The 25,769-nt window shown below is 46.6% G+C and overlaps 1 protein-coding gene across 7 annotated transcripts in view; it reads right to left on the bottom strand.

Annotated features, from left to right (window-relative positions):
• The window catches only part of LOC146813499 (uncharacterized), a 70,863-nt gene that overhangs the window by 7,728 nt on the left and 37,366 nt on the right, over positions 1–25,769 (bottom strand). For 4 of the 7 annotated variants that reach the window (XM_085620254.1, XM_085620257.1, XM_085620256.1 and 1 more), the window contains one exon: positions 19,102–19,153. The gene's annotated coding sequence lies outside the window, so the exon portion shown is untranslated. Of the gene's footprint in view, positions 1–9,270; positions 9,367–19,101; positions 19,154–25,769 lie in introns of all 7 variants that reach the window. The other 3 variants (XM_085620255.1, XM_085620259.1, XM_085620260.1) reach the window with 1 other exon arrangement.

The following is a 25,769-nucleotide window of genomic DNA, read 5'->3' as shown; positions in this document are numbered from 1 at the left end:
TTAGGGATATACCCTAAGAATACAGGTTTAGACCCCTAGTAATAGGACAGCTGTAGCTCTACTAAACATGTGTTATTTAATTTAGGGATGTACCCTAAGAATACAGCTTTAGCCCCCTAGTAACATGATAGCTGTAGCTCCCCTACACTAGTGTTACATACCCTAGGGATATACCCTTCATCTACAGGTTTAGGCCCCTAGTAACAGGACAGCTGTAGCTCTACTAAACAAGTGTTATTTAATTTAGGGATGTACCCTAAGTCTTCAGGTTTAGACCCCATGTAACATGACAGCTGTATCTCTACTGCACTGGTATTATGTATCCTAGGGATATACCCTAAGTCTAGAGGTTTACACCCCTTGTAACATGACAGCTGTATCTCTACTACACTAGTGTTATGTATCTTAGGGCTATACACTAAGTCTGCTGGTTTAGACCCCTAGTAACATGACAGCTGTATATCTACTGCACTAGTATTATGTATCTTAGGGATATACCCTAAGTCTACAGGTTTAGATCCCTAGTGACATGAAAGTTGTAGGTAGCTCCAGTGCACTAGTCTTACCTACATGACAGTTGTAGCTCTGCTACACTAGTGTTATGCATCTTAGGGATATACCCAAGATCTACAGGTTTAGACCCCTAGTAACATGACAGCTATAGCTCTACTACACAAGTGTTATTTAATTTAGGGATATACCCTAAGAATACAGGTTTAGACCCCTAGTAACAGGACAGCTGTAGCTCTACTAAACAAGTGTTATTCAATTTAGGGATGTACCCTAAGAATATAGCTTTAGCCCCCTAGTAACATGATAGCTGTAGCTCCCCTACACTAGTGTTACATACCCTAGGGATATACCCTTCATCTACAGGTTTAGGCCCCTAGTAACAGGACAGCTGTAGCTCTACTAAACAAGTGTTATTTAATTTAGGGATGTACCCTAAGTCTACAGGTCTAGACCCCATGTAACATGACAGCTGTATCTCTACTGCACTGGTATTATGTATCCTAGGGATATACCCTAAGTCTAGAGGTTTACACCCCTTGTAACATGACAGCTGTATCTCTACTGCACTAGTGTTATGTATCTTAGGGGTATACACTAAGTCTGCTGGTTTAGACCCCTAGTAACATGACAGCTGTAGCTCTACTGCACTAGTGTTATGTATCTTAGGGATAGACCCTAAGTCTACAGGTTTAAACCACTAGTAGTATGACAGCTGTAGCTCCACTACACTAGTATTATGTTTCCTAGGAATAGACCCTACCTCTACAGGTTTAGACCCCTCATCCTATAACACAAGAACTCAGGTCAATGTGCTACGTATGGAGAAGGGAGATCTGGATTACTGCAGACCTGCACTCTCCCCCCGTTCACAGGGGAAGGGCTGCCTGGTAAACGACAGGACAGCCCACTATAAAACCATGCATAGCTTTTGCAGAATGAATACTCAAAGCTTTCCTTTGCATTACAAGCTATATCATTATTTCATTTGGATAAAATAAGTATATATGACATTTTGCACATTCTAACTATTGCATAAAAAACCCGCCTTTCCTTTACAAACGTAGGAACAATTAGGCTTAACAAAAGATGCGTTTTGTCAATTTAAGCAAATTAGACGTGGTATTTTTCAGTAAGCCAATTAGGGAAAAATACAAAGTAGCTTTGAAATCAATCAAAAACAGGGCCAAATCCAATGATGAATGAAGTAAAAAAATATGTATAATGTTCAAATGGAATTTCCAGGGCAGGACGCCATAAACCGCTCCTTTATCCTCAGCAGTTGCAACCCTGTAGCACTGTTGTTATAGATTTCCTCGTCATCCGAAATGATCACATCAGGGTTGTTGTGTGTCAGGGATTCATACGCGATGGAACCCTGTTCAGATTGCATGTGAACTGCTGCATGGGGTTGCCCATCCTGCGGCATATTGAGTTGGTGATTCCACTCGTGGCTCCAGTAGCTCATTGGAAGAAGCAGCCCATGGTTCTTCTTCACCTCTGATGCACTGATGGTGCATTCGAGATGGCGGTGGTGCTCTCAGGAGCGGCAGTTCTTGAAGTCGAAAGCTTGGGAAAGGCTCTTTGGGGAGATGGTGGATCATCGCAGCAGGCATTTGGCGCAATCGGCAGCATGATTGTTCAGCAAAACCTCTCAGGAGTCCTCAACTGTCACACGAGACGTTTTACATCCACGCAATCAAAAAGCCATTGTTCTAGATGTAGTTTCGAACATATGTCAAAGAAACAGTAGTTGCACCAAATTATTGGTTTGGCTCCATTAAGCTCCACCCTTGTAAACGACAACAGCCAGTCCTCAATCATTTTAGAGGTATTCATCACCAAGGTAACTACCAAGTAGCTCTGCAGTCTGTTTGTTGATGCGGGTACGTTGTCTGCAATTGGCATCCGGACACTGCATTTATTTCAAGCAACCAGGATGATGACAATTCTGCAGCCAATGATCAGCAGTATTAATGGAAACCCTCCACATATACTTGAGAATGAAGGGTGGAAAAATGAAAGTATTATTGCCAACACAGTTATCAAACCAGAGCAGATGCCCTACAAAACATAGATGCATAACTCCAGTTGTAGGTCATGCGTTAAACATTCTGTGCACCAGGTCAGCAAAGTGTGTTGGATATTGTGTTCTGAGCAATGTCTGATGTGGTGCAAGCAGCTTGTAATTCAAAACCTCTACTGCAGATGTGAGAACTACGTCTCTTTGTAGCAGTACTGCAACTAATTTGCTGATCTTGACAAACTGTATGTTTTGGTTTTGTATTCTGGGCCAACGGACACCTTCAATAATATATCGCTGGGTGGGGAATAGAAAGTTATTCTAAACATTTTATCGAAGTTGACAAAGGAGACCGCATCAGTTACTGAGTGCAGGGGAGAAGGAGATTACATTTCCCATTGACCAACGCGTCCCGTGCACCGCCGCCAACCCCAGTGACGTCCGCCTCAGCGCCAGGAGGCACATATCTGGGCCCGAACGGGAGACCGCATCAGTTACCGAGTGCCGGGGAGAAGGGGACTACATTCCCCATTGACCAACGCGGCCCATGCACTGCCGGCAATGCCAGTGACGTCTCCCTCAGCTCAAGGAGGAGTATATCTGGGCCTCGTCTGCGCACGTCTGTGGCCGATTGTAGCCGGGCTGGGCCTACTCCCTTTGTTCCAGAGAAGCTGTAGTCGCCTTCCCTCAGCCATTTTAACTCTGCATCCATCACAAGGTACTGTTCTTTTAGTTTCGACCCCTTTACTCTTTGGAACAGCCGTACTTTTACCTCTAGCTTATGTTGGCTAGGGATTGTTTATGTGAGTCTCTAGTGACTCACTAGCTGACTGTTTAAAAACTGTAGAAATTATGTGTACAAAAAAAGGAGGTGACTTCGGTCCTGCTTCAGCTTCTGTAGTTGAGCCATCCCAAAAGTCCACACTAAAGCCTACTACAATCGACCAGATGCTTCAGCGTGCTGTTAGCGCCATCCGCAGTGAAATTGCCAGAACCGAACGGAGGCTGTCTATTACCACAGACGGGCTCAGCGTGGGCTCCCCTGGCCCGTCCGCCTGCCTCTCTACGGTCATACACACAGTCTTACCTAGTATCAGTGCTGAGCCTTCCCCTTTGCATGCCGTGTATAAGAAAACAAGGGCTCCCCTACTCACATGGAACCAGGGTATCAATTATATAACGAAGAACAGTGGTTCCTGTGGACAGTGTGTGTAATAAATGGTAGTGATTAGCTCAATGACAGTATTCATGGGTCAAAAGATGTCAGAGAGAGAAAAGAAACCATATACAGCAAGATACTTATGAATATTAGCATTTTATGTAAATACGTAATCAAATTAATCAATAAAGGTGCATGGTGTCAAAGTGAACATAGAACCTACATATCAAATTTGTGACAGTTTGTGACATAAAAATAGGTTTCAAAAATACAAAAACAACCATAACATGAATATTCAATAGTAAGTCAGTTCGCTTTTATGTCGATGGCATTTTTACCCCACCACCAATAGGAGATCTCTTTAGGACCTAACATGGAGGGACACCTGAAACAAGGAGGATCAACTGTCAGAATGTAAGGTGCACACCACAAGGAAGTGTATTATGAGAGAGGTACTCACATGGGGCCCAGTCAGGCACCCAGTGAGGGGAAGAGAGCTGACAGTCTATCAGCGTGATGCTGGTTTATGACATCCGTGACTTTGGAGAACACGAGGATCCGTGTTTGCGGAAGGGTATCCGTTGAGAACAGCTGTCCATGAGACCGCCGTAGTTAGCCTCACATTCCATTCCACAACCGGAGGCTGACCTCGGCGGTCCCCCTAGATTGCTCCATTACCCTGAAAATACAGATGCCCCAGAGAATTTAGTCTCATCTTCTGATCAACTACCACAGGTCGACAGGTTGCATCTTTTTGATCCCATTAACAAACTCCTGGCAACACACTAAGTCCTTTTCCGATAATCTGTGCTCTCGCATCAACACTATTCCCCCCCCCTAATTTTGCACCTAGACACCATTGAGTCAAATCTGGCCACACTGGACATCAACTTTCTTGATTCAGCAAAAGGATCTTCAACCAAACCCGTCACCAGACTCTGTACTTCGTGTAGAGTGCCCGGCGACCCTCTGGAAAAACATGTACCAGCAACACAGGTTCTGCCTTCCGCTAGCATTTTGTCAGCCCAAGCTGCCTACTTCCACATTGGAAAATCTGCTTTTGTCCAGCCTGTAGACCAAGCATCTTCCATCTCTCTCAATCTCGTCAACAACGTAAAGGTTCCAGGTGTCAGTGAGACACCACTCCACTCCTTGACGCGCTCACAACTTCCAGTCATCAACCTCCCCCTGCAGCATGCCCTTATGTGGTCGTATTGAGAGGGGCCCCTTCATTGCGCCCGGATCAAATCGAATCTCACAAGCAGCTTTTCAATAAAATTCAGAACTGGTTGGCTCGACACAAAGGCCTACAATATCGGCATGCTAAGGACATCCTGCATGTTAGGAGATGCGCTTGGATTGGCTCAAACCGGCCGGACCTACATGGGGACTGTATTGTGATTAATTGTAGACTCCCAGATTTGGCTCACCATCTGTTAGTCAACGTAAGTACCAGTAATGCTGCTTTCACTACTATTTTTATGGTGCCCTTAGGCTTCTTTTACAAGTTCACCCTTGATTCCTGGTTGTGTCCACCTAATCCAGTGTCAGCCATCCGCACCCTCGCTTTACCCCCTCCTAATCACCATATGGATGTAAATACACAGAGATTTTTTAGGTGCGACAGCTACCAGCAGTCAACACCTCCCTAACACCCTGCCGCCACCACAGGTTCTACTGAGTGCCCCTCAGGTTTCATGTCCCACACCCATATCTAATAGGTTTAAGGCACTTTCTGACCTCGACTGACTCATTGATTCAACGGTAGTCCCAATACCTGCAACTTTGGGCACTCTATCACCAGTAGATAATCCCTTAGAGTTAGATACTGCAATCTCGTTGTCAGAGCCAGCGGTAGTCGCCCCTCACACCCACTCATCTCACTTATATTATAGATCTCTTTCCGTCCTTAGTTGGAATGTGGCAGGGCTTAAAGGGAAGATTAACAACGGTGATTGGAGAGCATTTGTATCTAAGTTTGACTTTATCCTCCTGCAAGAGATCTGGCTCACTGAGCCTCTGCATTTTAAGGGATATGTTTGTTATTCAAGTTTTGCCACTCCTTCCCCCCACGGCCGAGCGGCCGGCGGATTAGCTACCTGGGTTAGTCTCAGCCTAAAGTTAGAGGTTTCACACATTAAATCTAGTTCCCCCGCTTTTTTAGTATTTTTAAGCCGAATACTAAAGACAAACATGGCTTTTCATTTGATACATTTTTATAATAATGATTTCACAAATGCTAGCTGCTCACACTTTATCAGCCTATTTAATTTCGTTTTACTACTACAATCTAAGACAGATTTTAGCGCTCTCCCAGCTCACTTATTTCTTTCTGGCGATTTTAATGCTAAGATCAATCAGGATTCGGTAATAAATAGGCACTGTACTTGGCAAGATGCTAGGGGCGCTGAATTATCTAGATACCTTACTGCCCGTAGTTTGGTCAACCTATTTGAAATCCTTGGGGGTGCTTGCACTACACTGACATTTTTCAGAGGGGGAAGGAGAGCTTCTCTCATAGATTAAATGTTTGTTAGCCCAGACATTTTACATTGGTTCACCATAAGTGAGATCCTGCCTGTAGTCTGGGGTGATCATAATGCCTAAAGCGCTTCCGTGTGCTTACCACTTAAGGGCTTGGCACATAACAATAACTTAGCCTACATTACACAATACCCTGCGAAAGGCCCCGCCTAGTCTGGTGTATGAATAATCCCAAAGAGTCACTCAGACCCTTACCTTAAGTTATATCTAAACAAATTTCTCGACTGTCTTGTGGAGAACTTACCGGACTCTATGGCCCTACACTACAGCCAGCTAATGCACACAATTAGAGACTCTACTCTTAAGTCCATGGGTACCCCCAACATGAACCCAAGATGGTTCGATGGGGCTTGCTCACTGGCAAATAGGAGTGTGAGGAAAGCCCTAAACGCGTACAAATCCACCCACGCAACTAGGAAAAGGGAAGTATACATCCAAGATTGGAAACTTTTGGAACTCATCTCAGGGAAAGGACAGTAAATCCTTTTGGGACGTAGTAAAATGAATATGGTCAAGGAACTCTCTCATTAATCCCCACTCCAAAATAATATCTCTGGTGCGGACTGGGTTACCCATTTTTCCTGTATTTACCACACCGAGGAGGAGCCTACTCTGTCTGCCGCTCTTCATACCTCATTGCAGAATTCGCCCCAGCTTGTGCTAACTTTGGAGGAAGTTGAGTCGGCCATTTAGCACAGTAAGGGAGGGAAAGCCCCAGGCCCAGATGGGGTCCCAATGGACCTGGTGAAATCCATGCCCGAAATTTGGGGCCCCCTTATTATGAATACTTTTAACATTTCCCTATCTCTTTCTATCCCTCTCTCATGGTATTCTGCAACAATAGTCCCCGTATTCAAAAAGGGAGATCGATTGTCGCCCAAGTGCTATCGACCAATTTCACTAATTGATAGCATGATTAAAATTATTGGCATCTGATAATGACATACTCTCCCCTTTTCAATTTGGGTTTCGACCTAAATTAGGTACGAACGAACAATGTCTGAATCTGGCTTTGACAATCTCCAAATATACTGAGGCCAAGCAATCCCCCATATATTTAGCTTTTATGGATCTATCCACCGCTTTTGTTTCAGTGAACAGAACCAAACTTTGGTTAATGTTGCTGGATCAAGGCGTGGAACTCCCCCTGGTGAACTTTTTATATTGTCTGCATTTGGACCTCACTGCTCAGATCCGTTTAACTTCGCCTGGGGAGCTGTCTTCCGAATTCCTGCTAAAGAGCGGGGTGAGGCAGGGTTGCATATTGGCGCCTTTATTATTTATTTTATATATTAATGGTTTAACAGCTCACCTAGCCTCTTCCCACACAGACATACCTAGAATCGCAGGCTCCCAAGTCCCCGCTCTGTTATATGCGGATGATGCAGTACTGTTGGCCCTTACTCCAAAAGCCCTGAGACATCAGCTGGACTGTTTTGTTTCCTCTATGCATAAGTTGAACCTTAACACTAATTATTCCAAGACGCACATCATGTCCTGTGGCCCAGGTAAACAAAGTTTAAATAAAATCAGTATTAACGGCCATGTTTTGACGTCCATCAAGACTTTTTGTTACCTGGGATTAAATTATAGTTCCTCAGGGTCATGGAACCTCCACTGTGCCCAGGTATGTTCCAAGTTAAGCAAAACCACGGGCACAGTAAACAACCTCATCAGACCGCAAATTAGGGGGACGCTGTTTCCACCTTTGCAAGTGGTCAACTCTCAATGCATTAGTGTGGCAACTTAAGGAGCGGAAGTTTGGGGTTTTAGCAAGTGCTGCTTTATTCAGGCAGAGGAAAACCGCTTTGTTCGTAGGCTTTTAAGCGCACCTCCATCTACCCCTCACCCTCACCATGCACTTTGAGCTAACCCGGGTTTTATTGAGGATACGATCCAGATGGCGCCGCTTTTATTATGTGTTAGCATCTGGTTGAATCCAGCCGACAAACTCTGTAAGGACATTATATCCGACTGCATGACGTTGGATAATGTTTCCTCCCTTCCATGGCTGAGCTATTTACGAGATAGTTTCGGTTCCCTCTGCATACCCTGGTGGTACTCTGAACCTAACTGCATTCCCAATAACGCCAAGTCCAAGGTGAAATCATTATTTAAGACCCCTTGGGCAAATATTAGGTTGCAATCTGAGCTATCCAAACACTTGGTGCTGCAATATTATAGTCTCTTTTATACTGAGGACTCCCCGCTGTATTTGGCCTGGAGTTGACCAGATAGGAGCGGTCCTTACTTTTTAGTTCAGAGCTGGTACAATCTACTGGCTTTTTAAAACATTTATTAGATTCAGAAGGGAGTACAGTCTGCCGTTGTCCATGTGATATTCACACTGTTCAATCTTTGTTGCACTTTATGTTCTTTTGCAATTTACACAGGTTAGCACAACAGCACTTTTTAACTCCCCTATTAAGGAGGGTAGGCCTTCGTCGCCGCAGTACCGCTCTCCTCCACTTACAATCTCTCTGCTCCCCTGAAATAGTTTTCTCTGTCTGAATTGAGTGCTTGTCAATATATGCTTTCATGCCGGTTCGGGTGTCTGCTAGTTATAAAAAGCAGCCGGGTCTGCTCTGTTTTCACCAGAGAAATAGGGGGTTTTCTTCATATAGTTTGCAAAGCAGTCTGCAGGAGGTGTTCTGCAGGGTTTCCACTGAGCGCAGTTGTATATTTCACCGCGAGACCTAGTACTGTGAAGGTAATGGTGAGTACAGTAATGATAATAATACATTTATTTATAATTGTAAGCATTCAAATGAAAGCCTTCACTGTCAAGGGTAGTACATGCTTCCAAATTGGATATCATACATTTTACTCTTTCTATCTCCCATTCATCTGAAATGGATCTGGGAGTTATAATATCATACATTGAGATTTTGTAACATTTTGTAATTGTAAGATCCTAGTAGATATAATCAAGTAAGGGACTTTCTCCCAAACGATTCCTTCCGGTACAGGGTAAGCTGTAAAGCAATATATACGATTTAGAGTCAGGACTTTTCTCTTCTTTCCTTATACTAACCTCAGTACTTTGTCCTGATTCTCTCTTTCGTTTTGTACAGTTGTCTCTCTGTCTGTAATCGCGTTGACACCCACTTTCTATCCTCGCATCAGAGTCCTGAAAAGAACATGAAGAATGGCCATCAGGATACTGACGCCGATCTCGCTTTTTAATCTTGTCTTTGTCACTCACATTGAAACCACTCCTGCTGGACTCCTGCTCTGCCGGACATCAATTTTGTTTTTTCTCTCTCTATCTCTCCCTGTTGCTTCTTTTTAGCTTCAGGTGCGGGTTTGTATTTACTGATACTCTCAGTCTCATTTGTGCTTTCAATATGTGGTTTTACTACCCCTGACCACAGGTATCGCAGTCCACAGAGATGTAGGTTTCAGCTTTGATTCTAGGCAGAGCTCGTTCCTGATCTGGAGAAGTGTGGCTCAATGATTAAAGCGGCAGACCCTGATGCAGAGGTCTAGCCCGGGACCAGGGTTCAATTCCCCGCCTCGGTGGGTCTTGGGCTCAAAATTCCACGGACCTGATAATTCTCGCCTCGGTGCCATTCCAATCATGGAGTCCCACTCTGCAACTCTGGGCAATAGCTTGCTTAATCTCCACAACGGCCCCCACAATGCTAAGGATGCCTGGCCTCCACCTTGGGGGTGCCCAGGAGTGGACGCCTCACAGGGAAAGCCAGGATGGGTTCCACAGTGGTATTCGTACAAGCGCCTTGAGACCCTTGCGGGTGAGTAGTGCGCTGTACAAGTATCAATTTACATTTACATTTACATTACATTACATCTTTGCCGAAACAGCTGACAATCTCTGACGTATAGCCAGTGATGATCCTCCCCACAAATATTACTTTAAATATTGGAGGACACCATAGCAAAACTACCAATCGATTTCATCCCCAGGTCTAGGGCTGGTTCACCTCTGTGTTAGTTTCGTACTTGTTTAACAATGTCTGGAGTAAGCCAATAAGGGTGTACCATGCGTGGTAGAGTAAACACATACGAAAATGCTTCCCCACGTTTTACACTCCTCTATAGGTGGCACCATTCCTAAGGGTAGGCACAAAGTGAGAATTGTATGTTTATCGTGGGGTGTGTGCGAGGGTAAACCACTTCCAACTGGCTGTTACGGGAGCAATCCAGAAGAATAGTTCATATGCTTCATGGGCACTTTCCCCATGATAGTGTTTGTCTCTGGACTTATTGCCTGACTGTGCCATAGATCCTACTGGAGCATGTCCAGTATATAAAGTTCTTAAAACAGATAGTAAAACTCATCAACAAGGGGGTGTGGCCATGTCGGGCAACATGGCAGTCGCCTCTGTGAGCTCCCGGCTTGCCGATCTAGACAGCCATCCTAACTGCTGGGGCCTTTTAACCCCTCCCCCCTCCAAAGGGAAGACATTGGTCTCAGTCAACTAAGGGTCCCGACTGCTCCACTCACTTTTCCATTAAGCCATGGGAGCAGTATGGAGAGGCTTCGGCCTGCGTCGGCAGCTGAAATGGTGGCCGACACGAGCCCTTCAAAGCAGGTGACATGATCCGTGGTGCTGCTGCGACTGCAGGCACCAGATGCGGGACACTTGTAGCGTTCGAGGGAGTGTCGCCTGAGGGGGGTGCAACGTTGGAGCCCCCTCTGGTCCCCGAAGATTTGGTCATTTTAGTGCCAGTGAGCTTGGTGAGAGCAGCATGAGCGTGGCCTGACGGGTCCCCCTTTGCTGTTGCACTGGCATCTGATGGCTGTCGGAGCCTTTTTCTTGTGGGAGCCGCCTCTATGCGAGTTTCGCACCTGAGGCCTTGCTGAATCTGGAGAAGGTTGGGGGGTGGGTGCAGGAGGGTTTGCAGGCCCACCATGCTGCTCTTGCAACCAGTGGCAGACTACTTTTTCTCCCGGAGAAGCCATACTCCACTGTGGGCCTAACACCCATATTGTGGCCTCCTGCCCGCCAGTGGATAATTATGAGGCATAAGGGACCTGATCCCTCCCCTGTGTCTGGCATTGCGGGGATTGTTTCTCGGCATGCCTGCCTGTGTCTTGAACATAGGAAGGTGGAGGTGAGGTCCCAACTGCTCATGCTGCCGGGGCCACAGGCGGGCCCACATGTACGCAGGGTGGTGTGATTCCACCCACCCCCCAGTTATGTCACTGTGCTGCGTGGGGTCTGCCTACGCCACCGGTATGACTTCTTCGAGTGCAGGACCTACCTTCATAGAGGCTCAGACTGGTGGACGAGTCTCCCCTCCTACCTGCCCTGGTCAGCGCACATGCGACCCCAGGGACGCAGACCCCACTCCTGCTCATGGACAGACCAAGATGTATAAATACATGACCCCAGGTACTGACCTCGAAACAGGACGCAACCAACTGCCCCCTTTTCACAAGCTAGCCAATCCAACATCACAGAAATTCTTCTTGCAAATCAGGCCTCCCTGAATTGCCTTGGAGAGCAGCATTGGAGAGGTCTGAGTGGATGTCACGCTCTTGCACCAGGACCGCCACAGCGTGGGTGCATCTTTAGCTGGGACAGAGGTGGCGCATATTGGACCTTGAGGACTCTGTGTCTACCCTCAAGGCAGAGGTGGCCTGCTTGACCACGGCGTCCTGCACTCTGGAGAGCCGCGCCGAAGATGTGGAGAACCGGGACTGACAGAATAACCTGCGCTCCGTGGGCTTCCTCAAAGGGATCTGGGGCCCGTCCCCGAAAGCTTCTTGGAGAAGGGAATTCTGTCATGGAATCCAGAGAGACAACTGTCTCCCAGTTTTATCGTGGAGCAGGCCCATCAATCGTTGGTGGTGGCCCCTCCACCCCGAGCTCCCCCGTGGCCGACGATTGCTAAGATTCTTAACTAGAAGGGCAGAGACGTCATCCTCCGTATTGACCGGGAAAAGGCTCCCACGAGTTTACAATCCTCCAGTATCCTCATCTTTCCAGATTACACCAGACTGGTACAGCGACAATCCTTTGAGGCTGTTAAATAGAAGTTGCAGGTGATAAACTTGCATTACATGCTCCTGTTCCCGGCCCGACTGCGGGTTATCCATGCTTCTAAATCTTTCTTACTAGACACTCCTGAGTCAGCGTGGGAGTGGGCTGCAGAACATCAGATCCTATGGGGCAACTTGCCCCCTTTTTGGAGGGACAACCTCTTAATGAGACCCTAAGCGGTGGTCCTCGCCTGGAAAGAAATGGGCATAGGAGAGGAGCCCGTAAGCAGCGGGTGCAGGCCAATGGGTCACCACCTCTTCCACCACAGAAGCCCCTGGTCCTCCATGCGAAGATAATATCTGGACCCCCATCTCCAGTGGCACCCCCTCAGGCAATAGAACATGTGGATATGGCCTTAGCGGACAAGTGCGGCTGAACATGTGCCTGCGGTGCTGCTATGGATGCCTATTGGACTTGAATGACTTACAACACCAGCAGCCCGATATCCTTTTCAACTAGTACTTTCCAATGGGGTGATCTGGTTCAATTCGCTTCAAAAGTTGGTTTTATGCAGTTTGTAGTTTACACTGTTGGGGCGACAGATGCTTCTGGGGCGGCATTGTGGGGAAGGTTGGTTGGGGTGGTTTGGTTGGTTTGGCCTTGTGTTTTTGTATCCCATGCAGGCTGCGATCCTGATAGCACTCTCCCCAATCAATGACTTTGGTGGGTTTGCCATGGCTCATATACTCCGTTCACATCCTGATGGCTTCCAAAAAAATGACATGGAACGTCAATGGTCTAAATGACTGCATTAAGCGGAGCACAGTACAGGGTTTCGCGAAAACACCATAATCCTGGCATACTCTTATTGCAAGAGACGCATCTCCTGGGCACTTGATGCCCCTTCCTTGCCCAATATGGGTATGAGAAGGTCTACTATGCTGGTTACACTGGGGGCTCACACAGAGTGGCCAACTTGATCCACAAACACTTGTCCATGGTTCTCTCCCGTACTGTGGCGGACCCACAGGGTTGATATGTCACGGTGGAAGGGGCAATCGGTAGGCAGACTTATAACCTAATAACTGTCTATGTTCCTCCCCAGTTGCCAACTCCCACGCTGGATGCAGAAAGGGGAGTGTTAGCAAGCCTTCCAAAAGGTGTCACAGTGGAGGGAGGGGATTTAAATATGGTAATGTCCTCCGGCTTTGACAGCTCTCGGATACCGACTAGCTCCCACTCTGCAGCATCTCGCCTAGCAGATTGGGAATCCAGTCTTGGACTCTGTTAGGTGCATCTGGAACCCTTACACACAGGCTTATACCCACGCCTCAGACACACACAAGACCAGATCACTTATTGATCATGTATTTATGCCCGCCACTGACTTACTATACACTATGGGGTCAGCTATCCTCCCCAGAGGGATTTCAGATCACACCCCAATGACTATTCAACTGGGTGGGGGCACAAGGAAAGCACCGTCTGGCTATCTAATACATGGCGTCTCATGGATGCTGGTGCTGTTGAGTTTCTTCTACAGGAACTCAAAGCCTTTTTGGTACTGAATGTGGGCTCGGTGGACTTCCCAGAAATACTCTGTGTGCCTGTCAAGGCTTTCATGCGCAGGATTGCACACAAATATTTCCACGGCTAGGATATGAAGGAACTACTGCAGACTGAGGGGCTGGAAGCTCATATAACCCTGACAGAGGAGTGTTCCACCACAGACACAACCGAACGACGTGAAGTGGCATTGGATAGGCTATCGTTGAGATAGGAATGCCTTGACAAAGCCAGGTGTTGGGTGGCATCCCAAAGTAGGGTCTACGTTTTGGGGATAAGTCAGGTAATCTTTTATATTAGCTGGCTAATGGCGGCCTTGCATATAGAGTGGCTCCTAGCATCTTGGACCCCAACCAGGGGCCGGCTACTGAGGCCCGGGATATTGCCATCGCATTTGCAAACTATTATGGAACTCTATACGCACAATGTCGAAGACCTCCATGCTAATGCTCTTCCTTGCTGATAGATAAACTGTTTTTGTGGCCCTCGAGGCGGCTGTACGAGGGACCTTGATGAACCCATCACCTTTGAAGAAATCGGCACAGCCCTATCAGACATGAGCCCTGAAAAACACCGGGCCCGGACAGTTTGCTGTTGGAGTACTACCGGATGTTCTGAAAATCACTGCTGCCCCATTACTGGCGCTATATAATGATGCCATATTGAAGGGCCACTTTCCTGCGGAGCTGAACGAGGCAACCATAGTGGTCCTCCATTAAGCGGGGTGATCCCCTGAGAATTGCCCGTCACATCACCCGATTTTGCATATTAAACACAAACTTGAGATGTATGCCAAGGTGTCATCCAACCGACTTTTAACGGGAGGATCAAGTTTGTCTATAGGACGGGGTCTCTGCAGGCTCAATCACTATATCCCACGACCATCTCTCCAAGAGATCATCCACTGTCGCGATCCCCCATATCCTGACTATAGGTGGGCCCCCCTACTGCCACAGCCCCACTCATCCTGTTCCATGCCCTTCCATAGCAGCACTCTTTACGGTTCACTATTTCGAAAAGGACTTTTACTCCCTCGACTGGGATATTCTGTGGGACACACTTGGTCGCCTAGGCTTTGGCTCGTTTTCTTTCTTATGTGCGAATGTTCTATGCTGGACCCATGACTCGGAAATGGGTGAATTGGGTCCTCTTGCGGGTGTTTCCAATTTAGTGTGGAACCAGAGAGGGTTGTCCCCTGTCCCCTCTTCTTTATGCCCTTGCAATCGAGCCCCTAGAAACAGGAGTTCACTGTGACACACAGTCAGAGGGTTCCAGTTGTGTAGGAAGGCCATGCGGCGGGAGGGCCGCATCACCCTATATGCTGACGATGTTCTGCTCTTTCTGAATGACCTGGCAGAGGTGGGTCCCAGATTACAACAAATGCTGGACCTCTATGGCCAGGCATCTAGCCTGCTTGCTAATTGCTTTACGTCCCTACTGATCCACCTGACCAGTGACACACATAATCACAGATGGCAGGCCAACATACCCTTCCATAGTTTAAGCTTTCTTTGACTTGGCTTTATATTTCCCTCCTTCCTAATCTTGCTTGCTCCCTGAAGCGGATGCCCCTTGCCACTCACAATAAGAAAGATCTGGATCAGTGGTCATCACTGCCACTCAATATTATGGGGAGAATCGCCCAGTTTAAAATGATGGTTCTGCCACGGATCTTTTATGGTCTGCAAAACTTTCTGCTTCCCCTCTCTACAGGAGCTGGTCCATCACCATACAGGCAGTGGTGCAATCCTTCATACTGGCTAACTGGGTAGTGTGCATTGCCTTCGTCAAGTGTGTGTAGTCAAACTTACAGTTCTACTATTGAGCATCGCAATTTGTGATTCTGAATGATATGCTACACGGGGAACAGGACGATCTGGCATACTGTGTGGCGCTATCGTCTATGTCGTGGGAGACTTTTCTAGATCACCTGTACAGCTCCCCGACCCCTCACTCTCTCCCTGACCTCAAAAGAGTAGTGTTTGGAGATTAACCCTTCCCTCCCATCCAGTCCACCTCCCAGCTGGCCATCATATCCCAAACACTACTCTTTGGAGGTGCACATGGCTACGCCAAGTGGCTGGTTTGGCAGGGGTTAGGAGTTGCATCACATACCCTGCTTTTTATTCTATATCCTGAGCTGCCAGTAATAAATTTCCTAAAAGCAAGGATTCTCAGAGATATTTTTAACCATCACTACATCACACTCTTGCACCACACCAGCTCCGCTGTAGCCAGGCGTCGCAGCACAACCGGGGGGCATTCGGCCACCCGGTTGGGACCCCGATGATGAAGCATGACACTAACCAGGTTGGTGTGTGAGGGGTCTTTTAACCTACCTAGTGTCTCACAGTGAACGTACCACACTACATTGGGTCCGTCCACCATTGATAAAACTTATTGACATTCAGGGGATACGGACGTACCTCTCCTTTTCCCTAGCTCTCTCATTGTTCTCTACATTTAGGAGGTGGGGGCCTTGTTGGTATTTTCCACTTGGGTGACGTGTGGCAAGGGACACACATGCGGTCCTTTCTAGATTTACAGGTTGTCTTCCAGCTCCACCGCTACCAGGTTTTTAAACTCCTACAGCGCTGGCATGCCCTGCTGCCCCATCATGCTTTCCTTGGGGAGGTTCCCAAATTCTGTCCTATGGAATGCCAAATTACTCATGGGCCCCTGGGGCCAGGAAGGAGTCTCCCATATATATTGTTCACTGGTTTTCTACTCCGTGGGGTTGCTCTCCTTATTTTGTGCACGCTGGGAATCCTCGGTAGTCTAGAAGACGGGGAATGAAGGGATGTGCTCATGGCCCCGAGGGAATAGGCTATATCCTCCTGGCTTCTTTTGATCCAGGTGAACTTTCTACACACTATATGCTTGTCCCCTATTGTGGCTTTTGAAGGCGGGTCGGCTTCCATTGTCTGCTTGTCATCGCTGCAAGACGTAGGGGATAACCTTTCACACAGTCTGGCTGTGCCCTGCTGTGCAACACTATTGGTCACAGGTAATGGGAGTTTTATGCAAAAACAACAGTGATGGACAGAATGCAGAAAAATGTCACACACTCACCCCAGTATAGAGATCTGGGCCTAAATGCATCGTTTTTTTGCTCACCATGCCATTCCAGTTTGAACCCAGCCATATGCAAATCAGTCTTAACCCTGTGCCTCATGGGAACAGTCCAGCCCGAACTGCCAAGCCAGGTCCTCCCTGGACTGGAAACAAGCATCCAAGGACCGGTTTCGGGGTTTCACCCCTCTTCAGCCCGGATAGCTTGATTCCAGTGGCATGGAGAGCATGGGACCCACATCTTGGCATACCCGTACCACTTGGGGTGACAAAAGCAAAAACAGTTGATGGATAGAATGCAGAACAATGTCATGCATTCACCCCAGTACAGAGATCTGGGCCTAAATCCATCGTTTTTTTACTCACCATGCCATTCCAGTTTGAACCCAGCCATATGCAAATCAGTCTTGACCCTGTGCCTCAATGGAACAGCCCGAACTGCCAAGCCAGGTCTACCTGGACTGGAAACAAGCTAAAGAATGATGATGGCTTCAACTTAGATCTGTGACTGGGGGTGAGTGTTTGAAAAGTTTCAGCACTTCGTCCATCATCTCTTTGTGTTTGCTTTGTTCGCCCGAAGTTGGCAGGCTATGCCCAGATGCGGGTCACTTTGCCACTGGATTCAAGCTAGCTTGGCTGAAGAGGGCTGTCAGCCTGAAACCGGTCCCAGGATGCTTGTTTACGGTCCAGGGAAGACATGGCTTGGCAGTTCGGGCTGGACTGTTCCCATGAGGCACAGGGTCAAGACTGATTTGCATACAGCTGTGTCTGAACTGGGATGGCAAAGGGAGCTAAAGAATGATGATGGATTCAACCCAGATCTGTGACTGGGGGTGAGTGTTTCAAAAGTTTCAGCACTCCGTCCATCATCTCCTTGTGTTTGCAGTGGGAGTTTTATGCACCTGGGCCTGTTGGAGGCTGTGGGTGGGAGTAGATACCACATAAATCTTGTGGGCCTGAAGACTCTGCTTGCTAAGCAAAACATTACCTGGAATTGGATCTCTGCTTTTGTCCTGGATTTGAAAGCCTGGCACAGGGCTACAGACTGGTGGTCTAAGATGGAGGAGCCTGTGTATGCAGCACAAGGCTGCCCCAAATAAACACAGCAAGATCTGGGCAATTTGTAAGACCACTTCAGACTCCAGGGATCGATGATCATGCTAAAGATGTGTGGCACAATAGGCTTTGCCTATTGTGTTTATTTTATTTGCTTTATGTTCAATAAAAAAATAACATATCAAAATAAGTTGTCTGCAAGTCCAAACTACATTATTTAATAGTGCCTTTACTTATACTACAGTTAGTGCACCTGGACTTGAATATATTGTCCATCCTGCCAAGACTGGCCAGGTAGCTCCTTCATTACTCAGAGGACGTAGTCTGACACAAATGTATGTATGTGGTAGGGCGTCTAAAAACAATTTTTTATGTTCCTGATATGTAAGAGGAATTTTTGAAATATTGGTGTGTTCTGTATTCATTAGGTGTTGCACCTCATGTGTATGCTTGAAAGTGTGTTGTATTAGAATCAACTGCCACAAGCTCCAGCCATGAGTAAAATTTTCACATGCATATGCAGCTAATACAAAGGTAACTGCCCCCCTGCACTGGGGACTACATTTGCTTTGAGGTGCTGTATAACTTTCTCTCTGTTATTACCTCCTATCTCTACTGGAGAAGAAGGCACTATTTTAAGAGAGCAGATTCAATAAGAATAAAAAACTGGGAACCTATAGATGAGGATTTTTATCCTTTGAAGAGTAGAGCCTGAGTAACCTACAGAAAGAATAGGGGTTCCCTTATTTATCTGACGGAGGTTTAACCATAATTACAACAGACAACTGTGTATTTGTAATGATGGTTCAATGGTTCTCGTGAGTGCTCATTCAAGACTACTCAGGCCCCCCACTCCCAAATAAAATCAGAAGCTGACATCGAAGGTCCATTTTAGGTATGTTAGAGATATATCCTAATACAAGGACTCAGTTCAATGTGCTATGTATGAGGAAGGTGGATCTGGGTTACTGCAGACCTGCACAACATGCCCTTTTACAGGAGGAGAAGTGTTTTCTGGTAAACTAATCCCTCTCAGGGACACAGTGGTATTCAGGAAGCCAACCGTTCTTACTTAGAATGTCACACTCAAGCATCTGTACTAATAATAACACAATGTATGTCTAAAACTAATTATTAGAATATTCTATTGGTCAGTTCATGTTCTGTGATCCACAATGTGCAGGGATGAGATACACAACAAATCTAGGTCGGATAAATACCTGATCAGAATTGAATCCGGCACTTGCAACAAGGGATCAGTCACGGAGGGACCTAACCCAAAAAGAAGAAAATTTGTCAGAGTAGGCACTATTTCACTGCATAACCACAGGGTGCATGAAGCTAGAACATCAAGCACCTACCCATCCCTCTCTCTTCAGGCACATATTGTACAACTAGTAGAGTTAACAACAATGGACGGAATAAAAGCGCAGAAAAACATAACTGATTCAAAACATTTGCCAACGTCAGGAAAGAAAGATGATTCAGGCACTCCAAGACCAACACCAGTAGATGCCAACCTCAATGACAACCCTACAAAGATTGACAAACTGGATGAATTCTGGAAAAAGTCGCCTCTGCAAGGCAATCATTAAAATCCAAACACAGGAAGTTGTATGAGAGAGACAAAGAGATCAAAATAATCATATCACACCTGAAACCATGTAAAACATTTAGGTAACAATCTAAGACCTCACAGATGCATCTGTTTACTGGAAGGTAGGGCAAAATATTTGGATAGCCAATGAAGATGTAATAACATCTAAATAGCAGAGAATGTTATGGCAAGGACTGAGGGAGCGGCAAGGGCATGGCTTATGAAATCATTTCAGGGATACTTTTTCTGTAGCTTATAACAATCCATACTAAAAGTAAAATCTTTAAAAGAGTAAATCTGTAAAAAAAAAAAAAAAAAAACGAAAATGACAAAAAATATTGTTCCTCCTAATTGAGGTGTTCTATGGCCCTCATCTGTCTGAACCGCTCAACGAATGAGAACTATGGCCATGAGTAGCAGGCTGTATCCTCTTCCTATGGCCACTTTCCACATGGGTGAAACCAGTCCTGGGTTGTTTGTGTTCCAGTTCAGGGAGTGTCTGGCAGTTCGGGGTGGACTGATCCCATAAGAAGCAGGGTTAAAGCCAATTTGCTTACGGCTGGATCCAAACTGAGGTGGCCTAGTGACCAAAAGAACAACAGGTTGGGATGCAGCCCGAGCAATTGCCAGTGGTTAGACAAACTGCAAGCATTCCTACCATCAACTTTTGTGCGTTTGATGTACCTCTAAGTGACAAGGATATGCGCAGGTGTGGGTCCTGTGGTACCGATGTCATCAAAACCAAACTATATCGGGCTGATGAGCCTTATCAGGGCCAAACTGGCACTAGGTTGCTTATTTTGCGGTTCAGCGAGGACCTCACCTGGCAGTTCGGGCTGATCTGTTACCATGAGGAGCAGGGTCAAGGTAGGCTTGCATATGGCTGGGTCTAAACGAATGTGGCATGGTGAGGGAAAGAACAATAGGTTGGGATGTTACCCTGAGCGGTTTCCAGTGGTTAAACAAATTGCAAGCATTCTTCCCATCCCCTTTTGTGCGTTTGAAGTGCCACACACTGACCTAGGCCCGGTCTGATGACAATGCTAGGTTCCGGACTTAATCCTTGACTAGGAGCGGCACTTTTATGAATACCTGTGAAGGATAATAGTCCTCTCCCACTATATAGGTGTCATTATGTGTCGAGCACGGTGGTGGAAGCATACTGAGTTAGTGAATTATGACAAGCTTTTTAACATATAAAATATGAGTGCGTGCCTATGGGCCTATTTACCTTCAGTTCTGCTCCGTGTGATGAATCCGGAATCCTAAATGCGTCATCCCATGAATTATGCGTGTGCATGAATGCTAACAGTAGTGTGCCATGCAGAGTGTTTTGTATGTGTCTGTGTGCTAGAAGCAGTAGTGTACCATGCAGGAGTGTTGCAGCCTTGTGAGTTTCATTTTGAAAGCCTACAGCCTGAGCCAAGTAAAAGACTGGAGAGAGGTTACTTTCTTGCACGCAGTATGTGTCTATTTCTGGTATCTCCAAGATGCGAGGGGGAGAACCCCACACTACGGTGAGCAAAGAGGAGACAGGCTGGAGGAACTCTGATACCTGCTGCCATTTGGTGGATGGCAGGGAGTACAGTGTGCGGCCTGCAGTATCAGCCGATAAGGAAATTAGTCTTTAAACAAGGCACAGACTCTTGTCTTTCTTCCTGATCACTTCTGTGGTGGGTACTGTGCTGGGCAGAACATCCTTGGAGACTCCTGGATACTGCTTGTGAGATCCCGCAAGTGCAGGAGGAGTAAACGTGACCTTGTACCTCTCCTGGACTGCAGAATAGCGCCACAGCCCCCCATCACTGCTGGTGAAGATCCACTTGCCGCAGAAAGGCCAAGCACGGCTCACACTGCGATCACGACTGGTGAGAGACTGAGGGGGCCACATGCAGCTGCTAACCTGACCATGGTGAGAGACTGATCGAGCAAAGGACCGGGATACGGTGTACTAGTCTAGATTCAGGAAGGGGGTGCAGCACAAGCAGCCCCCACTAGTTTATCTGATGACCTGCAGCCTACTCTTGGGGGTGCCCAGTATCAGGGGGGAGACCGACTAAAACAATGTGATGGTCTAATCAGCAGAGACCACCTAACAGTACTTAATTTGAGACAGTGGTTCCCGGTGCTCGGCACGGGCACTTAATTGTCAACATTGGCGATTTTGGCAGTCTGACACAAGGTAGTGCTGCCTGGCTAATTTAGAGATGACCACAACAACAGTTAATTATCACTATCACCTGCTTCCTAAGCTATTCTTATCGCTTTGGGGGCCTGAAATAGCCCGAATTGTCACACTTGCAGGAGTGTGATGGCACTGGCAGCATGGCAGGGGCAAGGAGTGGTGCGACCTGCAGTGGCCACCTGACTAGAGCCCTGGCACTTATTTTTCTACAAATTAAGCACTGACCTAACAGCACCAACTCCTACACCCGGGAATGAGGTATTTATTCATTACTAAATGTGTGGTGACCCTCTATTTTTTGTGTACTAAAAGTACTTGTCTTCTTCTACAGAGAGAAGCTTTGGTCTGAGCATTGATTTATTGTGCTGCGTGGGGGAGGTGGGTGGTATTGATTCTTGAGCCAGAAAAACTCCAGCGCTAACCTTCTTTGATAAATCTGTGCCTGCTTGCCGATGCTGTTAGTGGCAGTAAAGTGCAGAAACAGTTGCAACTGGCCCAGTTTGCAAAGCCATAGTATGGCCGGCCCTGGGCCAGCAGAGATATAAGTTTCTACTCTCATGGTTTTGGCCCAGTAGCCCATGCCTGCCCCATGGCCTCCTGAACGGGGTCTGACAGCAACCAATGTTCATACTCCCACCCAAATGGGTTGTTGCAGCCCCTTCCCATACCACTGGTCCCATAGCACGCTATAACCATGGATTTCATCACAGACATTCCTCTCATCTCATGGCACCATTTTACTTGTGGTTGGTAGGTTAACCAAAATGGTACATTTCATTGTGGTGAATATAGTTCCCAGTGCAAAGGATCTGGTAGACATTTTTGTCTCAGCACAGGACACATTCACATGGGTTGCTCCCTGTGTTTGCCACTGATTGGGGCACACAGTTTGTATCCAGATTCTGGAGGAAAGTATGCACATCGATGGAAGTCGACTCTTGTCGATCCTTGGTTTGCTAGCCACAAACTGAGCCAGTAAGTCAGTCTTTGCAGCCGTATCAGAGCTGTTTAATAAGAGACCACATGCTGCTACAGGGGTGTCCCTGTTCTACAGCTACAGTGGTTTAGAGCCAATTCCACTATAGCGGAATGACAACTTAATTCCACCAGTAAAAGATCATCACACAATACTGTATGAAGAAAAACAGCATTTACAGGAACTAAAAGATGCCAGAAAGAAACAGGATGACACACACAGACACCCAAATAAGGCTTGATTTGACAGTCAAGTAATCTGTGTCCTTTTTAACTGCAGCCCTCTTCTCTGATGTCCAGAGGCTGCCCAATTCACCGGCCTCATGGTTTGCCTGTCCATCTGGTATTTAATGTCTCCTTGCTCAAGCCTTACCATGAAGATAGTTCACCCAAAGCTCTGCCACCACCTGTCGAATGGACAGTCATTTAGAATATGAAGCGAGGGTCATTACCGGTTCTAAAAGACTTGACCCTCACTACAAGTTGCCTCGTAGTTATGATTGGGCCGGTAACAGCAGACCAGCAGCTAACCTCTCACCCCACCACCCCATTGGAAATATGAGATTTGTGGATACTGCTGATCTCTTTGCTTTCACACAGTGTTTAGCTGCTGAACTAAGCATGAAAGTCTAGTCCAAATGAGACACTTCCAGGGAATTGGACCCGAAGTTGCAGATTCCTCATGTAATTCATAATTTCTTAGTGGACGCTCAGGGTCCAACTTGTAAACTGATACCAGGGGTACTGGTAACTGTGGGAGTGAGGAAAACCTGTCCCATTAACCGGGCCACTAACAGGGTCTTTAATCAGGCCTTGAAAAAATAAAAAACGTTACCAGACCTGCAGGCCTAGTGAATTGAATCAACCTTAATCTAATACACTACACCCATGAGCTGGTCTCAAAGTGTGTGACATCTAGGCAGATATTTTATTTCACAGTCACCTTTCGCTTCCTTATCACACCTTTTAAATATGTAAGCTCAGCATGTCTGTTAAAAAAACTATTTTGTTTGATGTATTAGACAAAAACTTTGCTCCATGTACAATAAAAATCTAGTCCACATATGAGGTGCACATGGCCCCTGATTGCCTCTTAGATCACTAATAGCATTGTCATCAGGGCGGGCAGGAATGTTCTCAGTTCATATTTAAAAACTCACTTTTAATACATATGCATTACAGAAAGACATGTTCCATTGAAAAGGCCACAAACTTTCCCACTCGCATGCAGTTTTACAGATAAAACTATATACAACACAAATGATAAAGTGTGGAAATCAGTAGCATTTGCACATCACGAAGAAAAATAAATCGATTTGCTTTGATCCTATTAAAATCTTTGGTTCCAGGTCACTTCAGGATTGAAACAATGCACTTTCCTAACTGCTGTAATATTTCGAAATATTTGTACTGTTTATTTACAAGCTATCTAAATGTTGTGCACTCGCCATGACTGTCAGACAGTTCACTTTACACAATTCTCCAATTCTGTAGTCAAAGAAAGAAAAGTTAACACCAATCTCCAGGATAAAATAAGCAGCAATTTGTATGAAGACAGAAGTTAACATTTGACCTCTGCCTTTGAACGCAGAGTGTTGGAACAGAAAAGTCCTCTACATGGTAATGGGTGTGCATCCCTGCCCCGAGTACCCAACTGTACTGATGTCTGGATCCCTAATGCTGATTTTGTTGTCATGAGCAAACACAGCTCTTGTGTGTGAGCCATGACATAGGCCTGTTTCATTGAGTGCAGTCTTGTTGGACCGGGAGGGGAGCCCAAAGCGCAACCCTCAGAGTGGTGGAAGTGGTATTTGTGCTGGGTGTATGATTGCCTGGGAAGTGTATAACACATGGATAATGCAGTACTATGCAGTGCGTGCGTACCGAATACATGTGCTGGGTGTATGGGTGCCTGCGAGTGATACCGTACATGAAGGATGAAGTGCTGTTCAGTGCGTGCATGCGGAATGCATGTGCTAGGTGTATGTCTGCCTATGAGGGGTACAATACATAAAGCATACAGTGCTGGACAGTGCGTGCATGTTAAATGGATATGCTGGGTGTATGTGTGTCTATGAAAGGTACATTACATACAAGAAACAGGACTGTTCAGTGTGTGTATGCTGTATACATGCACTGGGTGTATGTATGTCTGGGGATGGGCTGGGTGAGGAGGGGAAGCTTTGCAAGTCTTGTTTCTGTAGCCTGAGTATGTAGCCTTACAGCTAGAGCAGTCGAACTCGAAGCTGGTGAACCGGGTTCGAGTCTCGGCAATGGCACTCAACATCCTGTGAATCTGGGCAAATCACTTAATCTCCCTGTGCCTAACAAAAAAAAATGAATGTGTCCATCTGTATTGAAACTGGTGCTCATGTAAAGCAATCTGATACCCGATTCCTCGGGTCTAGTTTGCACTATATAAAACTCTACAAAAAAAAAACAGAAATGGGTGCCAAGGCCTACTAGTCTCCCTGCTTGGTGAGGAGACAACACCCAGGTAATTAAAGACCATTTGCCCTGGAGCAGCATGGCCTGCGTTCTTTCCAAGACCTGTGAGCCCTGTGAGGAAGAGAAGAGTGTTGGAGGGAGTGAAGTCCAGTGGGGAATCCTGTCGAGTAGACTCCCGTTGCGAGGTATGAGGACGCAACTGTTGCACAGATCGGGTTGTTTCCCATGTACATGACAAAGTCGGCAATCCCCGTATATCAAGGGAGGGCTGCTGTTATGTGAGCTGTATTGAATGCAGTGCCAATGGGGCAGGAGCCTGTGTGCAGCGAAAGAATCGGCATCCAGCATGCCAGGAGGGTCTACCATATGGACAACCACTGTCCTGGTCGGAGCCAGGTACAGTAGGGACACTGTGACCCCATATGCCTAAGGGAACTAGCCAAAAAGGTGGACTGATCTTGGGCATTATGGCAGTAAGGACACCATGGGAACCCACACACATCAACCCCCAGAAGAGGGATCAGCACCGGAAACTTCTCATCACCTTCCCCCTTGCCATGGAAGACTGTTGTGTTATTATGTTCTATGTTACCTTGTTCCTAGCAGCTCAGCCAGTGTGAGTGTTCTGTGTGGAATGTTGGTGAGTGGGCTATGAGTGGAATGCTTGAGTGACTGGTATGAGT

Source organism: Triturus cristatus, chromosome 7, assembly GCF_964204655.1.
Source record: "Triturus cristatus chromosome 7, aTriCri1.1, whole genome shotgun sequence".
Classification (NCBI taxonomy): domain Eukaryota; kingdom Metazoa; phylum Chordata; class Amphibia; order Caudata; family Salamandridae; genus Triturus; species Triturus cristatus.
The sequence above is the reverse complement of the archived record's forward strand: the minus strand, read 5'-3'. Positions and strand labels throughout refer to the sequence as shown.